A 20,380-nucleotide genomic window follows, 5' to 3' on the forward strand; every position below is an offset into this window, starting at 1 on the left:
TAACAAGTGACCCTAACCCTAAGAAATAGTCCTAACAAGTAAACCCAGAAAGTAACCCTAACCCTAACAAGTAACCCGAACAAGTAAACCCAGAAAGTAACCCTAGCTCTAACAAGCAACCCTAACAAGTAAACACAGAAAGTAACCTTAACCCTGACAAGTAACCCTAACCCTAACAAGTAACCGTCAAAGTAATCCCAGAAAGTAATCTTAACCCTAACAAGTAACCCTAACCCCAGAAAGTAACCCTAGCCCTAACAAGTAACCCTAACAAGTAAACCCAGAAAGTAACCCTAGCCCTAACAAGTAACCCTAACAAGTAAACCCAGAAAGTAACCTTAGCCCTAACAAGTAACCCTAAAAAGTAACCCCAGAAAGTAACCTTAACCCTAACAAGTAACCCTAACAAGTAAACCCAGAAAGTAACCCTAGCCCTAACAAGTAACCCTAACAAGTAACCCCAGAAAGTAACCTTAACCCTAACAAGTAACCCTAACAAGTAAACCCAGAAAGTAACCTTAACCCTAACAAGTAACCCTAACAAGTAACCCTAAAAGTAAACCCAGAAAGTAACCTTAACCCTAACAAGTAACCCTAACAAGTAAACCCAGAAAGTAAGCCCAAGTAACCCAGAAAGTAACCTTAGCCCTAACAAGTAACCCTAACAAGTAACCCCAGAAAGTAACCTTAGCCCTAACAAGTAACCCCAGAAAGTAACCTTAGCCCTAACAAGTAACCCTAACAAGTAAACCCAGAAAGTAACCCTAGCCCTAACAAGTAACCCTAACAAGTAAACCCAGAAAGTAAATAGCCTTAACAAGTAAACTAAAAAGTAACCCTGACAAGTAACCCTAACCCTAACAAGTAACCCTAACAAGTAAACCCAGTAACCCTAACCCAAGTAACACTAACCCTAACAAGTAACCCCCTAACAAGTAACCCTAACAAGTAACCCCAGAAAGTAACCCTAACCCTAACAAGTAATCCCCTAACCCTAACAAGTAATCCTAAACAAGTAACCCTAACCCTAACAAGTAACCCTAACCCTAACAAGTAACCCTAACAAGTAACCCTAACCCTAACAAGTAAACTAACCTAAAAGTAACCTAACAAGTAACCCTGACAAGTAAGTAACCCTAACAAGTAAACCCAGAAAGTAACCTTAACCCTAACAAGTAACCCCAGAAAGTAACCCTAGCCCTAACAAGTAACCCTAACAAGTAAACCCAGAAAGTAACCCTAACCCTAACAAGTAACCCTAAAAAGTAACCCTAGAAAGTAACCTTAACCCTAACAAGTAACCCTCCAGAAAGTAACCTTAACCCTAACAAGTAACCCTAACAAGTAACCCAGAAAGTAACCCTAGCCCTAACAAGTAACCCTAACAAGTAAACCCAGAAAGTAACCATAGCCCTAACAAGTAACCCTAAAAGTAACCCCAGAAAGTAACCTTAACCCTAACGTTAAAGTAACCCTAACAAGTAAACCCAGAAAGTAACCCTAGCCCTAACAAGTAACCCTAGAAAGTAACCCTAACCCTAACAAGTAACCCTAACAAGTAACCCCAGAAAGTAACCTTAGCCCTAACAAGTAACCCTAACAAGTAAACCCAGAAAGTAACCCTAGCCCTAACAAGTAACCCTAACAAGTAACCCCAGAAAGTAACCTTAACCCTAACAAGTAACCCTAACAAGTAAACCCAGAAAGTAACCCTAACCCTAACAAGTAACCATAACCCTAACAAGTAACCCTAACAAGTAAATCCAGAAAGTAACCCTAGCCCTAACAAGTAACCCTAACAAGTAACACCAGAAAGTAGCCTTAACCTTAACAAGTAACCCGAACAAGTAAACACAGAAAGTAACCTTCACCCTGACAAGTAACCCTACACCAAGTAACAGAAAGTAACCCTAACCCTAACAAGTAAGTAAACCCCAGAAAGTAACCTTAGCCCTAACAAGTAACCCTAACAAGTAAACCCAGAAAGTAACCCTAGCCCTAACAAGTAACCCTAACCCTAACAAGTAACCCTAACAAGTAAACGCAGAAAGTAAACTTAACCCTGACAAGTAACCCTAAGCCTAACAAGTAACCCTAACAAGTAACCCCAGCAAGTAACCTTTACCCCGACAAGTAACCCTAATCCTAACAAGTAACCCTAAAAGGTAACCCCAAAAAGTAACCCTAACCCTGACAAGTAACCCTAATCCTAACAAGTGACCCTAACAAGTAAACCCAGAAAGTAACCATAGCCTTAACAAGTAACCCTAAAAAGTAACCCCTGAAAGTAACCTTAACCCTAACAAGTAACCCTAACAAGTAAACCCAGAAAGTAACCCTAGCCCTAACAAGTAACCCTAACAAGTAACCCCAGAAAGTAACCTTAACCCTAACAAGTAACCCTAACAAGTAAACCCAGAAAGTAACCCTAACCCTAACAAGTAACCCTAACCCTAACAAGTAACCCTAACAAGTAAACGCAGAAAGTAAACTTAACCCTGACAAGTAACCCTAACAAGTAACACCAGAAAGTAGCCTTAACCTTAACAAGTAACCCGGACAAGTAAACACAGAAAGTAACCTTCACCCTGACAAGTAACCCTACACCTAACAAGTAACCCTAAAAGTAATCCCAGAAAGTAACCTTAGCCCTAACAAGTAACCCTAACAAGTAAACCCAGAAAGTAACCCTAGCCCTAACAAGTAACCCTAACAAGTAAACCCAGAAAGTAACCATAGCCTTAACAAGTAACCCTAAAAAGTAACCCCAGAAAGTAACTTAACCCTAACAAGTAACCCTAACCCTAACAAGTAACCCTAACAAGTAAACCCAGACAAGTAACCCTAACCCTAACAAGTAACCCTAACCCTAACAAGTAACCCTAACAAGTAAACGCAGAAAGTAACCTTAACCCTGACAAGTAACCCTAAGCCTAACAAGTAACCCTAACAAAAAGTAACCCAGACAAGTAACCCTAACCCTGACAAGTAACAAGTAACCCTAAACAAGTAACCCTAACAAGTAACCCTAACCCTAAAGGTAACCCCAGAAAGTAACCCTAACCCTAACAAGTAACCCTAACCCTAACAAATAATCCTAACAAGTAAACCCAGAAAGTAACCTTAGCCCTAACAAGTAACCCTAACAAGTAACCCCAGAAAGTAACCTTAACAAGTAACAAGTAACCCCAGAAAGTAACCTTAGCCCTAACAAGTAACCCTAACAAGTAAACCCCAGAAAGTAACCCTAGCCCTAACAAGTAACCCTAACAAGTAAACCCAGAAAGTAACCATAGCCTTAACAAGTAACCCTAAAAAGTAACCCCAGAAAGTAACCTTAACCCTAACAAGCAACCCTAACAAGTAAACCCAGAAAGTAAATTTAACCCTGACAAGTAACCCTAATCCTAACAAGTAACCCTAAAAGGTAACCCCAAGAAGTAACCCTAACCCTGACAAGTAACCCTAATCCTAACAAGTAACCCTAACCCTAACAAGTAACCCTCACCCTAACAAGTGACCCTAACCCTAAGAAATAGTCCTAACAAGTAAACCCAGAAAGTAACCCTAACCCTAACAAGTAACCCGAACAAGTAAACCCAGAAAGTAACCCTAGCTCTAACAAGCAACCCTAACAAGTAAACACAGAAAGTAACCTTAACCCTGACAAGTAACCCTAACCCTAACAAGTAACCGTCAAAGTAATCCCAGAAAGTAATCTTAACCCTAACAAGTAACCCTAAAAAATAACCCCAGAAAGTAACCCTAGCCCTAACAAGTAACCCTAACAAGTAAACCCAGAAAGTAACCCTAGCCCTAACAAGTAACCCTAACAAGTAACCCCAGAAAGTAACCTTAACCCTAACAAGTAACCCTAACAAGTAAACCCAGAAAGTAACCCTAACCCTAACAAGTAACCCTAACAAGTAAACCCAGAAAGTAACCATAGCCTTAACAAGTAACCCTAAAAAGTAACCCCTGAAAGTAACCTTAACCCTAACAAGTAACCCTAACAAGTAAACCCAGAAAGTAACAATAGCCCTAACAAGTAACCCTAAAAAGTAACCCAGAAAGTAACCTTAACCCTAACAAGTAACCCCAGAAAGTAACCTTAGCCCTAACAAGTAACCCTAACAAGTAAACCCAGAAAGTAACCCTAGCCCTAACAAGTAACCCTAACAAGTAAACCCAGAAAGTAACCATAGCCCTAACAAGTAACCATAAAAAGTAACCCCAGAAAGTAACCTTAACCCTAACAAGTAACCCTAACAAGTAAACCCAGAAAGTAACCCTAAATCCTAACAAGTAACCCCAAGTAACCCTAACAAAGTAACCCTAACCCTAACAAGTAACCCTAACCCTAACAAGTAACCCTAACAAGTAAACCCAGAAAGTAACCCTAACCCTAACAAGTAACCCTAACCCTAACAAGTAACCCTAAAATAGGTAACCCCAACAAGTAACCCTAACCCTAACAAGTAACCCTAATCCTAAGAAAGTAACCCTAACCCTAACAAGTAACCCCACCCTAAAAGTAACCCTAACCCTAACAAGTAACCCTAACAAGTAAACCCAGAAAGTAACCCTAACCCTAACAAGTAACCCTAAAAGTAATCCCAGAAAGTAACCTTAACCCTAACAAGTAAACCCAGAAAGTAACCCTAGCCCTAACAAGTAACCCTAAGAAAGTAATCCTTAACCCTAGAAAGTAACCCTAACCCTAACAAGTAACCCTAACCCTAACAAGTAAACCCAGAAAGTAAACCCAGAAAGCCCTAACAAGTAACCCTAACAAGTAACCCCAGAAAGTAACCTTAACCCTAACAAGTAACCCTAACAAGTAAACCCAGAAAGTAACAAGTAACCCTACCCTAACAAGTAACCCTAAAAAGTAACCCAGAAAGTAACCTTAGCCCTAACAAGTAACCCTAACAAGTAAACCCAGAAAGTAACCTTAGCCCTAACAAGTAACCCTAACAAGTAAACCCAGAAAGTAACCCTAGCCCTAACAAGTAACCCTAACAAGTAACCCCAGAAAGTAACCTTAACCCTAACAAGTAACCCTAACAAGTAAACCCAGAAAGTAACCCTAACCCTAACCTTAACCCTAACAAGTAACCCTAACAAGTAACCCTAACAAGTAAAATAACCCCAGAAAGTAACCCTAACCCTAACAAGTAACCCTAACAAGTAAACCCAGAAAGTAACCTTAACCCTAACAAGTAACCCTAACAAGTAAAACCCAGAAAGTAACCCTCACCCTAACAAGTAACCCTACACCTAACAAATAACCCTAAAAGTAACCCCAGAAAGTAACCTTAACCCTAACAAGTAACCCTAACAAGTAAACCCAGAAAGTAACCCTAGCCCTAACAAGTAACCCTAACCCTAACAAGTAACCCTAACAAGTAAACCCAGAAAGTAAACTTAACCCTGACAAGTAACCCTAAGCCCTAACAAGTAACCCTAACAAGTAACCCCAGAAAGTAACCTTAACCCCGACAAGTAACCCTAATCCTAACAAGTAACCCTAAAAAGTAACCCCAAAAAGTAACCCTAACCCTAACAAGTAATCCTAACAAGTAAACCCAGAAAGTAAACCCTAACAAGTAACCCCCTAACAACCCTAACAAGTAAACCCAGAAAGTAACCATAGCCTTAACAAGTAACCCTAAAAAGTAACCCCTGAAAGTAACCTTAACCCTAACAAGTAACCCTAACAAGTAAACCCAGAAAGTAACCCTAGCCCTAACAAGTAACCCTAACAAGTAAACCCAGAAAGTAACCATAGCCTTAACAAGTAACCCTAAAAAGTAACCCCTGAAAGTAACCTTAACCCTAACAAGTAACCCTAACAAGTAAACCCAGAAAGTAACAATAGCCCTAACAAGTAACCCTAAAAAGTAACCCTAGAAAGTAACCTCAACCCTAACAAGTAACTCCAGAAAGTAACCTTAGCCCTAACAAGTAACCCTAACAAGTAAACCCAGAAAGTAACCCTAGCCCTAACAAGTAACCCTAACAAGTAAACCCTGAAAGTAACCATAGCCTTAACAAGTAACCCTAACAAGTAACCCCTGAAAGTAACCTTAACCCTAACAAGTAACCCTAACAAGTAAACCCAGAAAGTAACCCTAACCCTAACAAGTAACCCTAACAAGTAAACGCAGAAAGTAAACTTAACCCTGACAAGTAACCCTAAGCCTAACAAGTAACCCTAACAAGTAACCCCAGCAAGTAACCTTAACCCCGACAAGTAACCCTAATCCTAACAAGTAACCCTAAAAGGTAACCCCAAAAAGTAACCCTAACCCTGACAAGTAACCCTAATCCTAACAAGTAACCCCAACCCTAACAAGTAACCCTCACCCTAACAAGTGACCCTAACCCTAAGAAATAATCCTAACAAGTAAACCCAGAAAGTAACCCTAACCCTAACAAGTAACCCTAACCCTAACAAATAAACACAGAAAGTAACCTTAACCCTGACAAGTAACCCCAGAAAGTAACCCTAGCCCTAACAAGTAACCCTAACAAGTAAACCCAGAAAGTAACCATAGCCTTAACAAGTAACCCTAAAAAGTAACCCTAGAAAGTAACCTTAACCCTAACAAGTAACTCCAGAAAGTAACCTTAGCCCTAACAAGTAACCCTAACAAGTAAACCCAGAAAGTAACCCTAGCCCTAACAAGTAACCATAACAAGTAAACCCAGAAAGTAACCTTAGCCCTAACAAGTAACCCTAAAAAGTAACCCCAGAAAGTAACCCTAACCCTAACAAGTAACCCTAACAAGTAAACCCAGAAAGTAACCCTAACCCTAACAAGTAACCCTAACAAGTAAACACAGAAAGTAACCTTAACCCTGACAAGTAACCCTAAGCCTAACAAGTAACCCTAACAAGTAACCCTAAAAGGTAACACCAGAAAGTAACCCTAACCCTGACAAGTAACCCTAACATTTAAACCCAGAAAGTAACCCTAGCCCTAACAAGTAACCCTAACAAGTAACCACAGAAAGTAACCCTAACCCGAACAAGTAACCCTAAAAGTAATCCCAGAAAGTAACCTTAACCTTAACAAGTAACCTTAACAAGTAATCCCAGAAAGTAATCCTAACAAGTATACCTAACCCTAACAAGTAACCCCATAAAGTAACACTAACCCTAACAAGTAACCCCAGAAAGTAACCTTAACCATGACAAGTAACCCTAACAAGTAACCGTTACCCTAACAAGTAACCCTAAAAAGTAACCCAAGAAAGTTAGTTTAGCCCTAATAAGTAACCCGAACAAGTAAACCCAGAAAGTAACCCTAGCCCTAACAAGCAACCCTAACAAGTAAACACAGAAAGTAACCTTAACCCTGACAAGTAACCCTAACCCTAACAAGTAACCCTAACCCTAACAAGTAACCCTAAAAGTAATCCCAGAAAGTAACCTTAACCCTAACAAGTAACCCCAGAAAGTAACCCTAGCCCTAACAAGTAACCCTAACCCTGACAAGTAACCCTAATCCTAACAACTAACCCTAACAAGTAACCCCAGCAAGTATCCCTAACACTAACAAGTAACCCCAGAAAGTAACCTTAACCCTAACAAGTAACCCTAACAAGTAAACCCAGAATGTAACCCTAGCCATAACAAGTAACCCTAACAAGTAAACACAGAAAGTAACCTTAAACCTGACAAGTAACCCTAAGCCTAACAAGTAACCCCAGCAAGTAACCTTAACCCCGACAAGTAACCCTAACCCTAACAAGTAACCCTAAAAGGTAACCCCAAAAAGTAACCCTAACCCTGACAAGTAACCCTAATCCTAACAAGTAACCCTAACCCTAACAAGTAACCCTAAAAAGTAACCCCAGAAAGTAACTCTAGCCCTAACAATTAATCCTAACATTTAAACCCAGAAAGTAATCCTAACAAGTATACCTAACCCTAACAAGTAACCCTAACAAGTAAACCCACAAAGTAAATTTAACCCTGACAAGTAACCCTAAGCCTAACAAGTAACCCTAACAAGTAACCCCAGCAAGTAACCTTAACCCCGACAAGTAACCCTAACCCTATCAAGTAACCCTAAAAGGTAACACCAAAAAGTAACCATAACCCTGACATGTAACCCTAATCCTAGCAAGTAACCCTAACCCTAACAAGTAACCCTCACCCTAACAAGTAACCCTAACAAGTAAACGCAGAAAGTAAACTTAACCCTGACAAGTAACCCTAAGCCTAACAAGTAACCCTAACAAGTAACCCCAGCAAGTAACCTTAACCCCGACAAGTAACCCTAACCCTAACAAGTAACCCTAAAAGGTAACCCGAAAAAGTAACCCTAACCCTGACAAGTAACCCTAACCCTAACAAGTAAACCCAGAAAGTAACCCTAGCCCTAATAAGTAACCCTAACAAGTAAACACAGAAAATAACCATAACCCTGACAAGTAACCCTAACCCTAACAAGTAAACCCAGAAAGTAACCCTAGCCCTAACAAGTAACCCTAACAAGTAAACCCAGAAAGTAACCATAGCCTTAACAAGTAACCCTAAAAAGTAACCCTAGCCCTAACAAGTAACCCTAACAAGTAAACACAGAAAATAATCTTAACCCTGACAAGTAACCCTAACCCTAACAAATAAACACAGAAAGTAACCTTAACCCTGACAAGTAACCCTACACCTAACAAGTAACCCTAAAAGTAATCCCAGAAAGTAACCATAGCCTTAACAAGTAACCCTAAAAAGTAACCCCAGAAAGTAACCTTAACCCTAACAAGTAACCCTAACAAGTAAACCCAGAAAGTACACTTAACCCTGACAAGTAACCCTAAGCCTAACAAGTAAACCTAACAAGTAACCCCAGCAAGTAACCCTAATCCTAACAAGTAACCCTAACCCTTACAAGTAACCCTCACCCTAACAAGTGACTCTAACCCTTACAAGTAACCCTCACCCTAACAAGTGACCCTAACCCTTACAAGTAACCCTAACCCTAACAAGTAACCCGAACAAGTAAACCCAGAAAGTAACCTTAACCCTAACAAGCAACCCTAACAAGTAACCACAGAAAGTAACCTTAACCCTGACAAGTAACCCTAACCCTAACAAGTAACCCCAGAAAGTAACCTTAGCCCTAACAAGTAACCCTAACAAGTAAACCCAGAAAGTAACCCTAGCCCTAACAAGTAACCCTAACAAGTAACCCCAGAAAGTAAACTTAACCCCAACAAGTAACCCTATCAAGTAAACCCAGAAAGTAACCCTAACCCTAACAAGTAACCATAACCCTAACAAGTAACCCTAACAAGTAAACCCAGAAAGTAACCTTAACCCTAACAAGTAACCCTAACAAGTAAACCCAGAAAGTAACCCTAACCCTAACAAGTAACCATAACCCTAACAATTAACCCTAAGAAGTAAACCCAGTAACAAGTAACCCCAGAAAGTAACCTTAACCCTAACAAGTAACCCTAAAAAGTAACCCCAGAAAGTAACCCTAGCCCTAACAAGTAACCCTAACAAGTAACCCCAGAAAGTAACCCTAACAAGTAACCCTAACAAGTAAACACAGAAAGTAACCCTAACCCTAACAAGTAACCATAACCCTCACAAGTAACCCTAACAAGTAAACCCAGAAAGTAACCCTAAACCTAACAAGTAACCCTAACCCTAACAAGTAACCCTAAAAGTAATCCCAGAAAGTAACCTTAACCCTAACAAGTAACCCTAAAAAGTAACCCCAGAAAGTAACTCTAGCCCTAACAAGTAACCCTAACAAGTAAACCCAGAAAGTAACCCTAGTTAGTCATTTTTTCATGCGTGCCTCAGTAAAGACTTTTGTTCACGAGTATCTGTCTCGCCGTGTATTTTGGATCCAACCTCCCCGCTCTCCTTTCGTCACTCAAGCCCTGCCCTCAAGCCTCAAGTGACGTGACATAATGCTCCGACCCCGTATGGATCCCGCCGGCGAAGATAGATTCATCGCCGCCCTTATCCAAGAAGCGGAGCGTTCGAGCCAGCTGGCCCAAGCAATCGAGGAAGTCCGCCATATTACTTCCGTGCTGGCTCAACGCTTCGAGGCGGCTGAGGCACGCATTTCCGCCCTCACAGCCAAGTCTTCCCCGCCCGTGAGTAGGCACGCTCTGCAATTACCTCTTTCCTCACGCTACGCAGGCGAAACCGGGCGCTCGTACCCGGACTTCGTCGCCGAGTTACGCCAGGTTTTCCATCATCCGGTGACGGAGTCCGGGGCTGAGGGGAGACTACTGGACTGCGTCCAAGGGGCCCGTTCAGCCGTGGAATACTCCGTCGACTTCCGCATCCAGGCCGCTGGCAGTGGCTACAGCGACCGAGCGTCGACGGGGGTGTTTCGTCGCGGATTGAACACCGATCTCAAGGACGTGTTGGCTACCCGCGACGCTGGCACAACCTTCGATGACCTGGTCGCCATAGTCATCGGCCTGGATCACCGTCTTCGGGAGCGACAGAGGGAGCAGCGCGGCCGGCCGCTCGACGACCCCCGAGGCCGGTCCAGGTCTTCCACACCCGGCAGCGAGGGTGTGCGGCTCCTGGAGGAATCTCCCGAACCCATGATCATAGGGGGAGGGAACGACCACACTATCCCCGGGGCTCGTCGCACCCAAGGCCCCCAGCCGAAGACCTCAGGTCCACGCAAGTCCCCGTCGAAACGGCGACCACAGCGACCTCTGGAAGTCGAATCCACGACCCCCGTTACGCGGTTGGAGCTGGACAGCGAATTAATCGGCCCGTCCAGCTCCCAAACCGTGCGGGCCCAAGTGGACTCGGGGGCCGACAGGTGCATCATTGACCCCCAGCTGGCGGACTCGTTGGGCTGCCAGCTGATCGATCTCCACCCCCCTAAGGAGATCGTCGACCTGGACGGCAGACTGTTAGCCCGAGTCACCCACCTCACTGCCCGGCTCAAACTCCGGGTAGCGGGGAACCACGTCGAGCACCGCCAATTTTTAGTTATGCCCTCCCGGAATGCGCCGTTGGTATTGGGTCTCCCCTGGTTCAATACCCACGACCCGTCCATCTCCTGGGAGGGTCCCACCATTCAGGGCTGGAGCCCCTACTGCAACGCCAACTGCCTGCGGTCGGCTACGGCAGGGCGAGACCCCTCCCGCAGTGGCCCGCCTGAGGCCAACTGCCTCAAGGGCATTGCTACCACGACCTGCGGGAGGTGTTAAGACAAGACAACGCCCAATCCCTGCCGCCCCACCGACTGTGCTATTGACTTGCAGCCAGGGGCTCCATTACCGGACTCCAGAGTTTTCCACATCTCACAACCGGAACGGAAAGCCCTGAGCACTTACATAGACTCCTCCCTCGCGGCGGGACTCATCAGGCCGTAACGGTCTCCGCTGGGCGCAGGGTTCTTCTTTATTGACAAGAAGGACGGAACCCTGCGTCCGTGTGTCGACTACAGGAGTCTGAACGACATCACCATCCGTAACAAATACCCCCTCCCTCTCATGGACTCAGCCTTCACGGCCCTTCAATCAGCAACCATTTTTTCCAAATTAGACCTCCGCAGTGCGTACCATTTTGGTCCGCATCCGGGAGGGGGATGAATGGAAAACCGCATTTAAAACACCGTTAGGACATTTTGAATATCTGGTGATGCCGTTCGGACTCACGAACGCGCCCGCCGTCTTCCAACATTTGATCAACGATGTGCTCAGGGACTTCCTCAATGTTTTTGCTTTTGTTTATTTTGACGATATTCTCATTTTTTGTCATTCCGCAGAGGAGCACCGGCAACACGTCCGACGGGTCCTGGTGCGGCTCCTGCAAAACCAGCTCAATGTGAAGGCAGAGAAGTGCGAGTTCCATGTCCGCTCTCTGTCCTTCCTAGGGTTCGTTGTGGAGCAGGTGCAGCTCAGGGCCGACCCCACTAAAACCAAAGCGGTGGTGGAATGGCCGATCCCGAAGACGCGCAAACAGCTCCAGCGGTTTTTGGGGTTTGCCAACTTCTACCGCCGCTTCATACGCGGGTATAGTCAGAAGGCACTCCCCCTCACGTCCACCAAGATTCCCTTCAGGTGGACGCCCGACGCTGAGGGGGTTTTCAACCGCCTCCGTCGAGCCTTCACCAATCCCCCTGTCCTGCGTCATCCCGACCCGGATCTCCCGTTCACGGTCGAGGTTGACACATCCGAGTCCGGAGTAGGGGCCGTCCTGTCCCAGCGCTCTCCCACGGACCAGAAGCTACGCCCATGCGCCTTCTTCTCCCGCTAGCTCAGCCCCGCCGAGGCCAACTACGACGTCGGCAACCGGGAACTGCTGGCGGTCGTCCTGGCCCTGCAGGAATGGAGACACTGGCTTGAGGGAGCGAAACACCCCTTCACCGTCTTCACTGACCATAAGAACCTGGCGGCCATCCGGTCGGCCAAGAGACTGAACCCACGTCAGGCCCGATGGTCACTCTTCCTCACCCGTTTTAACTATTCTCTCACCTACTGCCCAGGGTCACAGAACACCAAGCCCGATGCCCTATCCCGCATCCATGAGCCGGCAGAAAGGGAGGAGACCACCACCAACATCCAGCCGTCCCAGCGCATCCTGGGTGCCCTGAGGTGGGAGGTTGAGAGAAAAGTCCAGCAAGCCCAGGGGACGACCTAACAGGGTAACCCTAACCCCAACAAGTATCCCGAACCCTAACAAGTAGAAGTTATTTGAAGCGATTTTGCAAATGTACACAACTTGTCCGGTGGCGTCGGTTGTCCTTTAAATGAAAAATTTCATAAGTCGATTCTAACCTTTGACCGGGAGACAGTAGGAGCTCTTGGAGGATTTCTGGACCGGTTGAAGCCGGTTGAAGCTTGTGGAAAAGCTTCTGAGGGACACCAAGGAAAATATATCATCATATATATCATATAGAATATGACAGTTGTTGGGGTTACTTGTCAGGGTTAAGGTTACATGAAGACCATAATCTTCTTGGAAACACCTGCTCGTATCGGGGTGGTGGAACTTTCCGGCATTCTGGCTGGCTGACTACACGGCTGTGTTCGAAGTTCGCTAGGTGAGTGACGCGCTAGCTAGCAGCCATTGTTTGAATGTATTGTGAGATCCATTTCTGGCCAGAGGTGTCTTATTCATGTTAATCCACGTACCTCCTGGTGTAACGCGTTTTTTTTTGGACTGAGCAGAGCCCAAGAAACCGGACCGAACTGTGCACTAACGGAATTGTGTACGCGGCCGTTGATGCTATTCTGATCAATGCGCCTGCTTTTACCACACGCCGAGTTGTGCGTGTGCGCGTAAGTGCATTCATTGTGTGTGCATGTGAACGCGCATCGTGACTGGGGGACTGGCCTGCACCCCTTTGTTCTTGGTGTTCGAATCAACATCGCGGGGTGTGTTGGATTATTTTTATCGTTCGCCCTTGGTTCATTGCTAGGACGGGTGTTGATGGAAATCGATGGTTAAATCATCAGGGAGCCAGGTCTTGAACAGAAAGTTGATTTAATTGGTAGAGCGCGGGGCATCGCGGTGTCGGCCGCGCGGAGGGAGCATGGAGAGAGAGAGAGCAAGACGAACGGGCTGAAGGAGTATTTATGCGGCGCATAGTAATGACGCGACAGAATGTGACGTAATGAAAATGCGACATCGTGTAAAGGAAGGCAGGATATGACGTATGAGGAAGTTCAAAATGTAAACAAAGACTACGGAGCGATGTTTAGAGATGTTTGTATGGCGAATTACCCCAACAAAAGTAATGTAGTTTATTCAATACATTGGAAAAATGAAAATTATAAAGAGCAAAACATTGGGGAGACTAAACAAATTCTCAAGAAAAATACTTCATCAACACCGCTGGGATAATACTGCTGGGCCTCAATCTGCAGTACATATTGGATTGGATTGGATTGGATATGCCTTTATTAGTCTCACAGTGGAGAAATTTACATTTCACAGCAGCAAAGTGATGAAAGGAATGAAAGTAGAAAAACAAAATACATGAGCTGCTGGAAAGGCAGCCACTCTCGTGGCGCCGTCTTGAAGTCAAAAGAACAAAAAAACCCTAAACAACAAATAATATGACAGCATAGAGACACTATGACAAAACAAAGACACAGAGAGACATTCATTCTTCAGGACTTGCTGTCCCGTCTTTGTGATGACATGAAGCAGTTCTAGATGAAAGAGGAGGGATCAAAGCGTCTTTCCACCAGTGGATCAGGGACATCATGGTGGAATGTGCACGTCGACTACAAGCTAAATGTTGAAAGCAAACACTCAGCTGTAGCATCCATTGACGAAAAGAGATTGTCTTACATCTCCTGTTCCACATAAATCTGCTTCAATTCCAAGCCGCAACAGCTCCACATACGCATCGGCGCTCTGCGCTGACGCTCCTTTCTTCTTATCGCGGGTTCCTCAAGCCATGCATCCATCCATCCGCAGACTGTCCAACAGCACTGACCTTTCCGCTAAACAAAGCGGGGCTGTGAACATGCTGCCAATACAGGCGCAAAAAAAAGCACAATGGCCCCTTTGGTGTCCAGCGATGGCAGTCGAATGGCTCTGTCATTCCTCCCATTTAAAAACAGTACTGGCATATTCATGCTGCCGAAAAGGCGCAACCGCTCAGCACAGTTTCCTCCTTGATGAATGCCGTGGTCAAAAATGCTGAAAAACAATCTGTATCCGTACCACACGATGCACAACAACACAAAGTGACAAAAGAAAACACAAAATAAGACAAAAACAAACAAAAAAAGCAAGGCTCAAAACAGCACTTGCTGAGGCTGCCTACTCGGGCGCCATCTTGGACTTCTTTTCCACCTCAAAGCTAGCTGCCTCTCATTTGACGACAATGAGGTTAAAATTGTAGCGAAAGGAAAATAGATGGTTTGAAAGGGGAGTAAAGGAAGCTGTCCAGCACGCAGAAGCCCAGTTCTGCTTCGCGTACGAGTACTGTCATGACGGTCCCCCATGCGGACAGCTCCCTCTGCCGGAAAGACATATCGTTACATGCAGCGACTCAAGAGTAAAATCAACGTGTGGGAAGCCATTTAAAATCGCGTCGGGGGTGATATTGAAATGAAAAGTGAAATAGGATCGCGAACGGGAGAGACAATTTCTCGGCCCACAGAGTTTGGGGTGGCTGCAGAAAAAAAAAAGCTTACAGCACCTGGTATTCCCAGGCAGTCTCCCATCCAAGTACGAACCAGGCCCAACCCTGCTTAGCTTCCGAGATCTGACAAGATCGGGCGTTCTCAGGGTAGTTTGGCCGTAAGCGAAGGAACATGCCAGAAAATCCTTCTTCATAGTCTTGCAGGGAGAGCGTCTTTCTTTGCTCATGGTGTTCGTTCTTGTCGGATGATGGTTATTTGGTTTTCCAAATACAGGCTTGAATCGATGAAGGGGTTATTTGTGTCGTGTTGTCAAATAAGGCGCATGTCAGTCCAGCTGATGCGTTTGAGATGGGACTTGAAGGTGGGAAGAGAATCGGTGTTATGAAAGTTCAGAGGAAGTGACTTCCAAAAATTGGGGGCAGAGCAGCTGAGGGCTCTGTCACCCATTTTGCTGAGACGGGGGGTGAGGGTCCCAAAGCCACTGTACAGAGAGGTGAAAGACTATTTACAGGACTTGATAGCGCAGGGGCGGGTGGAAAGGTCCACTTCCTCCTATTCATCCCCTGTCGTCTGTGTCAGGAAAAAAAGATATTACACTGCGCTTATGTATTGACTACAGAGAGCTGAATCGGAAAACACACCCATCCCAGGTACAGGACGTGGTGGATAGCCTTGGGGATAACACCATCTTCTCGCTGCTGGACCAAGGCAAAGCATACCACCAGGGGTTCATGTCCAAAGGAAACCAACACCTGACCGCCTTCGTGACCCCTTGGGGCCTTTATGAATGGATACGAATCCTTTTTGGATTCATTAATGCACCAGTAGCGTTCCAGCGGTGTATGGAACAAATATGTGTCCCCTATCTTGATGACATTCTTGTTTTCAGCGGGACATTTGACAACCACGTTGAGGACGTCAGACGAGTGTTGCGACGTCTCAGAGAAAATGGAATAAAACTCAAATCCCGAAAGTGTGACCTCTTCAAGCCGGTAAACTTCGAGCCATTTTGGGACTATTAAGCTATTTGTCATGATGCTAAAAGAAATGTTAAATAATTTTGTGTTTCATGGATTTTGGATGGGAGAAAGGTGCACATTTCTCCCCATCCAAAATAGTTGAGTTGGGCGACCACTAATTGACTCTGAGAAGGTGATTGCAACCACCTGGGAATGGCCAATTGCCGCTGGGACCTGATTGGCCAGAAGCTCAGGTGAAGCACCTTTAAAGCCAGCCTGAGCCAGTCACTTCGAGGAGGAGAAGAGGGACAAAGGACAACCTGGAGAGCAGTGTTACCTGGGGTCTGCCGAAAACTGATATCAACTTCAAATAAAGAAAACTCACAATACCCTTCCTGCATCTGGCTGAGTGAACTTTTATCCTCTTTCCACCTGCGTGCTGTATCGCCGCACGACAATTGGTGGCAGTGGTGGGATCGTGTCACCCTGCATGAAGAAGGTGGGATCGTTACGCCTTGCTGAAGTGGAAAAGATAGAAGGAAGCCGAGATGGAGAAGGTGGGACGAGGAAGAAGTTGTGTAGCACGGGCCAATCAAACTGGTCTGAAGAGTTCTGAAGGGGATCAAGGAAACCAGAAGCTTGAGTTGCCCCAAGAAGATGCCGTTCTTCTTTTCCATGAGGCGTCTGACAGTTGCCAAGCCAAAGATGGAACTGAGCAGAGTGAGATGGAACCAGTGGTGAAGCCTAAGACTCAGACAAGAGGTGATGTTGATTGAACAGATCTAGAGATCAGATGCACCAAGAAGTAAGAATGGACATTTGACAGTCGATCTAGTCAACATTATCCTCCTCTGGGACCGCAGCCCAGGGCGCTGACTCTCGAACATCCAGGCCAACGAACCTTCCTCCCGCACAAGAAACTCCCAAGTCTGGTTACCTAACATGCCCAACCTCCACAGTTTCATCATCTAAGACAAGCTGCAATTCCAATGCTTTCTGAACCCAGAATTCCAGAAAGAAACGGAAGATGCAGAACGTCAGGAGCTGGAAGAGGATCTCCAGGGAGAATAACGGCAAGAATTTATCAGGGAGAGATTGGCACCCTGGACAGAAGGTGTTAATATTGTTGCATATGGGATCAAGTAAGCTACTGGCAAAGTGGCAGGGCCCATACGCTGTGACTAGGAGAATAGGACCTGTCACATATGACATTCTCTGCCCTGACAACAAATGTTATTGCTGATTATTTGACAAGAATGTCTGAACTCTGAGGAGAGGGGGTGAATGATGTCATGATGCTAAAAGAAATGTTAAATAATTTTGTGTTTCATGGATTTTGGATGGGAGAAAGGTGCGCATTTCTCCCCATCCAAAATAGTTGAGTTGGGCGACCACTAATTGACTCTGAGAAGGTGATTGCAACCACCTGGGAATGGCCAATTGCCGCTGGGACCTGATTGGCCAGAAGCTCAGGTGAAGCACCTTTAAAGCCAGCCTGAGCCAGTCACTTCGAGGAGGAGAAGAGGGACAAAGGACAACCTGGAGAGCAGTGTTACCTGGGGTCTGCCGAAAACTGATATCAACTTCAAATAAAGAAAACTCACAATACCCTTCCTGCATCTGGCTGAGTGAACTTTTACCAACTTTCCACCTGCTTGCTGTCTCGCCGCACGACACTATTATAGGCCATACATCAAAGATTTCTCTTGTATTGCTAGTCCCTTGTATGATTTGCTTAAAGCCCCTCTGAATGTTGAGACTCAGCAGCACCAAAGAAAAAAATGGAAAGTGAGACATAACAGTGTGTATTCCAACACACGTATCGGGTGGAGTGATGAGCATCAGTCAGTGTTAGAGCAGCTAATAGACTGTTTAGTTCAACCACCAGTTTTAGGTTTTCCTGACTTCGCGCATCCTTTCATTTTGCATACAGATGCCTCCAACCGGGGTTTAGGTGCTGTGTTGTACCAAAGACAAAATGGCAAACTTCGCGTGATAGCCGATGGCTCTCGGACTTTAACTGCAGCTGAGAAGAATTATAACTTACACTAGGGCAAGTTGGAATTTTTGACGCTTAAGTGGGCGATCACAGACAAGTTTCGTGATTATTTGTACTATGCACCATTCTTCACTGTGTTTAGTGACAATAATCCACTCACTTATGTACTGTTGACTGCTAAGTTAAATGCAACTGGGTGCAGGTGGGTCGCAGAACTTTCTGATTTTAATTTTACTGTTAAATATCGTCCTGGTAAGGAAAATGTTGATGCAGACAGTTTATCTAGGATGCCCCTTCATACGGTAAGATATATGGAAGGATGTACAAAAGAAATGTTATATGATGCTGTGAGTGCTGCCGTACAAGCATTTGACCAACAGAACGAGTCTAGGGCAGCTTGGTCTATGGGAATCTCAGCAATGTGTGCCGAGGTGTCACTAAACACACTGATAGCCCCATTAACTGTTGGACAGATCAAGCTAGATCAAGAGACTGACCCCATTATAGGACATATTATTAGATACAAACTGGCAGAGACGAAACCACTAGGTACTGAACTAAGAAAGCATTGTCCTCAAGTTGTTTGTCTTGTGAGGGAATGGGACAAGCTACACTTTAATGACGGAGGTGTTTTGTACAGAAAAACGGCAAACAGAACCCAACTACTGCTTCCTGAAAAACATAAGGTGACAGTGTTAAAAGAGCTGCATGATGAAATGGGCCACCATGGTGTAGAAAGGACTCTTTCCCTTGTAAGGGATCGTTTTTACTGGCCCTTTATGCAAAAAGAATTAGAGGACTATGTACTGAGAGTGTGTGTGTGCCTAAAACACAAAAAGCCCAACCCTGATACCAGAGCCCCTCTCAATGTAGCCACAAGGGGGCACAAGCCAGTGTCTTATTTTGCTGGTCCCAAGCCCGGATAAATACAGAGGGTTGTGTCAGGAAGGGCTTCCGACGTAAAAAAAAAAATGCCAGAACAAATATGCGAATCAAACCTATGAATCCCATACCGGATCGGTCGAGGCCCGGGTTAACAATGGCCGCCATTGGTACTGTTGACCTTCAGGGTGCCAGTGGAAAATGGACTACTGTTGGTCGAAGAAGGAGAGGAGGTAGGTGTGCCCGGAGGAAAAGAGAGAGATGGAACGCAAAGAGTATAGTACTAAGAGTAGGAACTTTGAATGTAGGAACAATGACAGGTAAAGGTGAAGGAAGGTAGACATACTGTGTGTCCAGGAGACCAGGTGGAAAGGGAGCAAGGCTAGAAGCTTAGGGTCAGGGTTTAAGTTGTTCTATCATGGTGAAGTCAGAAAGAGAAATGGAATTGGGGTTATCTTAAAAGAGGAGTTTGTTAGGAATGTCTTAGAAGTAAAAAGAGTATCAGATAGAATGATGAGTCTGAAGCTAGAAATTGAAGGTGTGATGTTCAATGTTGTTTGTGGGTATGTCCCACAAGTAGGATGTGAGCTGGCGGAGAAGGAGGAATTTTGGTTGGACTTTGATGAAGTCATACAGAACATCCCGAGAAGTGAGAGGGTTGTAATTGGTGGACATGTTGGCGCAGGTAACAAAGATGATGAGGAGGTGATGGGCAGGTTTGGACTCCAGATGAGGAATGCTGAAGGACAGATGGTGGTTGACTTTGCTAAGAGAATGCAAATGGCTATTGTGAATACTTTCTTTCAGAAGATACAGGAACATAGGGTGACCTACAAGAGTGGAGGCAGAAGTACACAGGTAGACTACATTTTGTGTCAACGGCGCCATCTAAAGGAAATCAGTGACTGCAAAGTAGTGGTTGGTGAGAGTGTAGCGGACAGCATATGTTGGCGGTGTGTAGGATGACGCTGGCAGTGAGGAAGATGAAGAAACCAAAGGCTGAAGTGAGGACAAAATGGTGGAAGTTGAAAAAGGAAGAGTGTTGCATGACATTTAGGAAGGAGGTAAGACAAGCACTGGGTGGGCAAGAAGTCCTTCCAGATGACTGGCAAACTACAGCGAACATAATCAGAGACACAGGTCGGAAAGTGCTTGGTGTATCGAGTGGAAGAAAGGTAGATAAGGAGACTTGGTGGTGGAATGGGGAGGTGCAAGAGTGTATACAGAGAAAGAGGTTAGCAAAGAAGTGGGACACTGAGAGGACGGACGACAGTAGACAGCAGTACAAGTAGATGCAGCGCACGGTTAAAATAAAGGTGGCAAAGGCCAAACAAGAGGCCTATGATGACTTATATGCTCGGCTGGACAGCAAGGAAGGTGAGACTGATCTTTACAGGCTGGCGAGACAGAGAGACAAAGATGGTAAGGACCT

General features: G+C 45.1%; 1 pseudogene; it reads right to left on the reverse strand.

Annotated features, from left to right (window-relative positions):
* Positions 1-15,152: 15,152 nt before the first annotated feature.
* LOC148881202 (5S ribosomal RNA) lies at positions 15,153-15,271 on the reverse strand (annotated as a pseudogene).
* Between the last annotated feature and the right edge of the window lie 5,109 nt (positions 15,272-20,380).

This window comes from Hippocampus bargibanti, unplaced genomic scaffold, assembly GCF_051943395.1.
Source record: "Hippocampus bargibanti isolate YZ-2025 unplaced genomic scaffold, ASM5194339v1 Contig00132, whole genome shotgun sequence".
NCBI lineage: Eukaryota > Metazoa > Chordata > Actinopteri > Syngnathiformes > Syngnathidae > Hippocampus > Hippocampus bargibanti.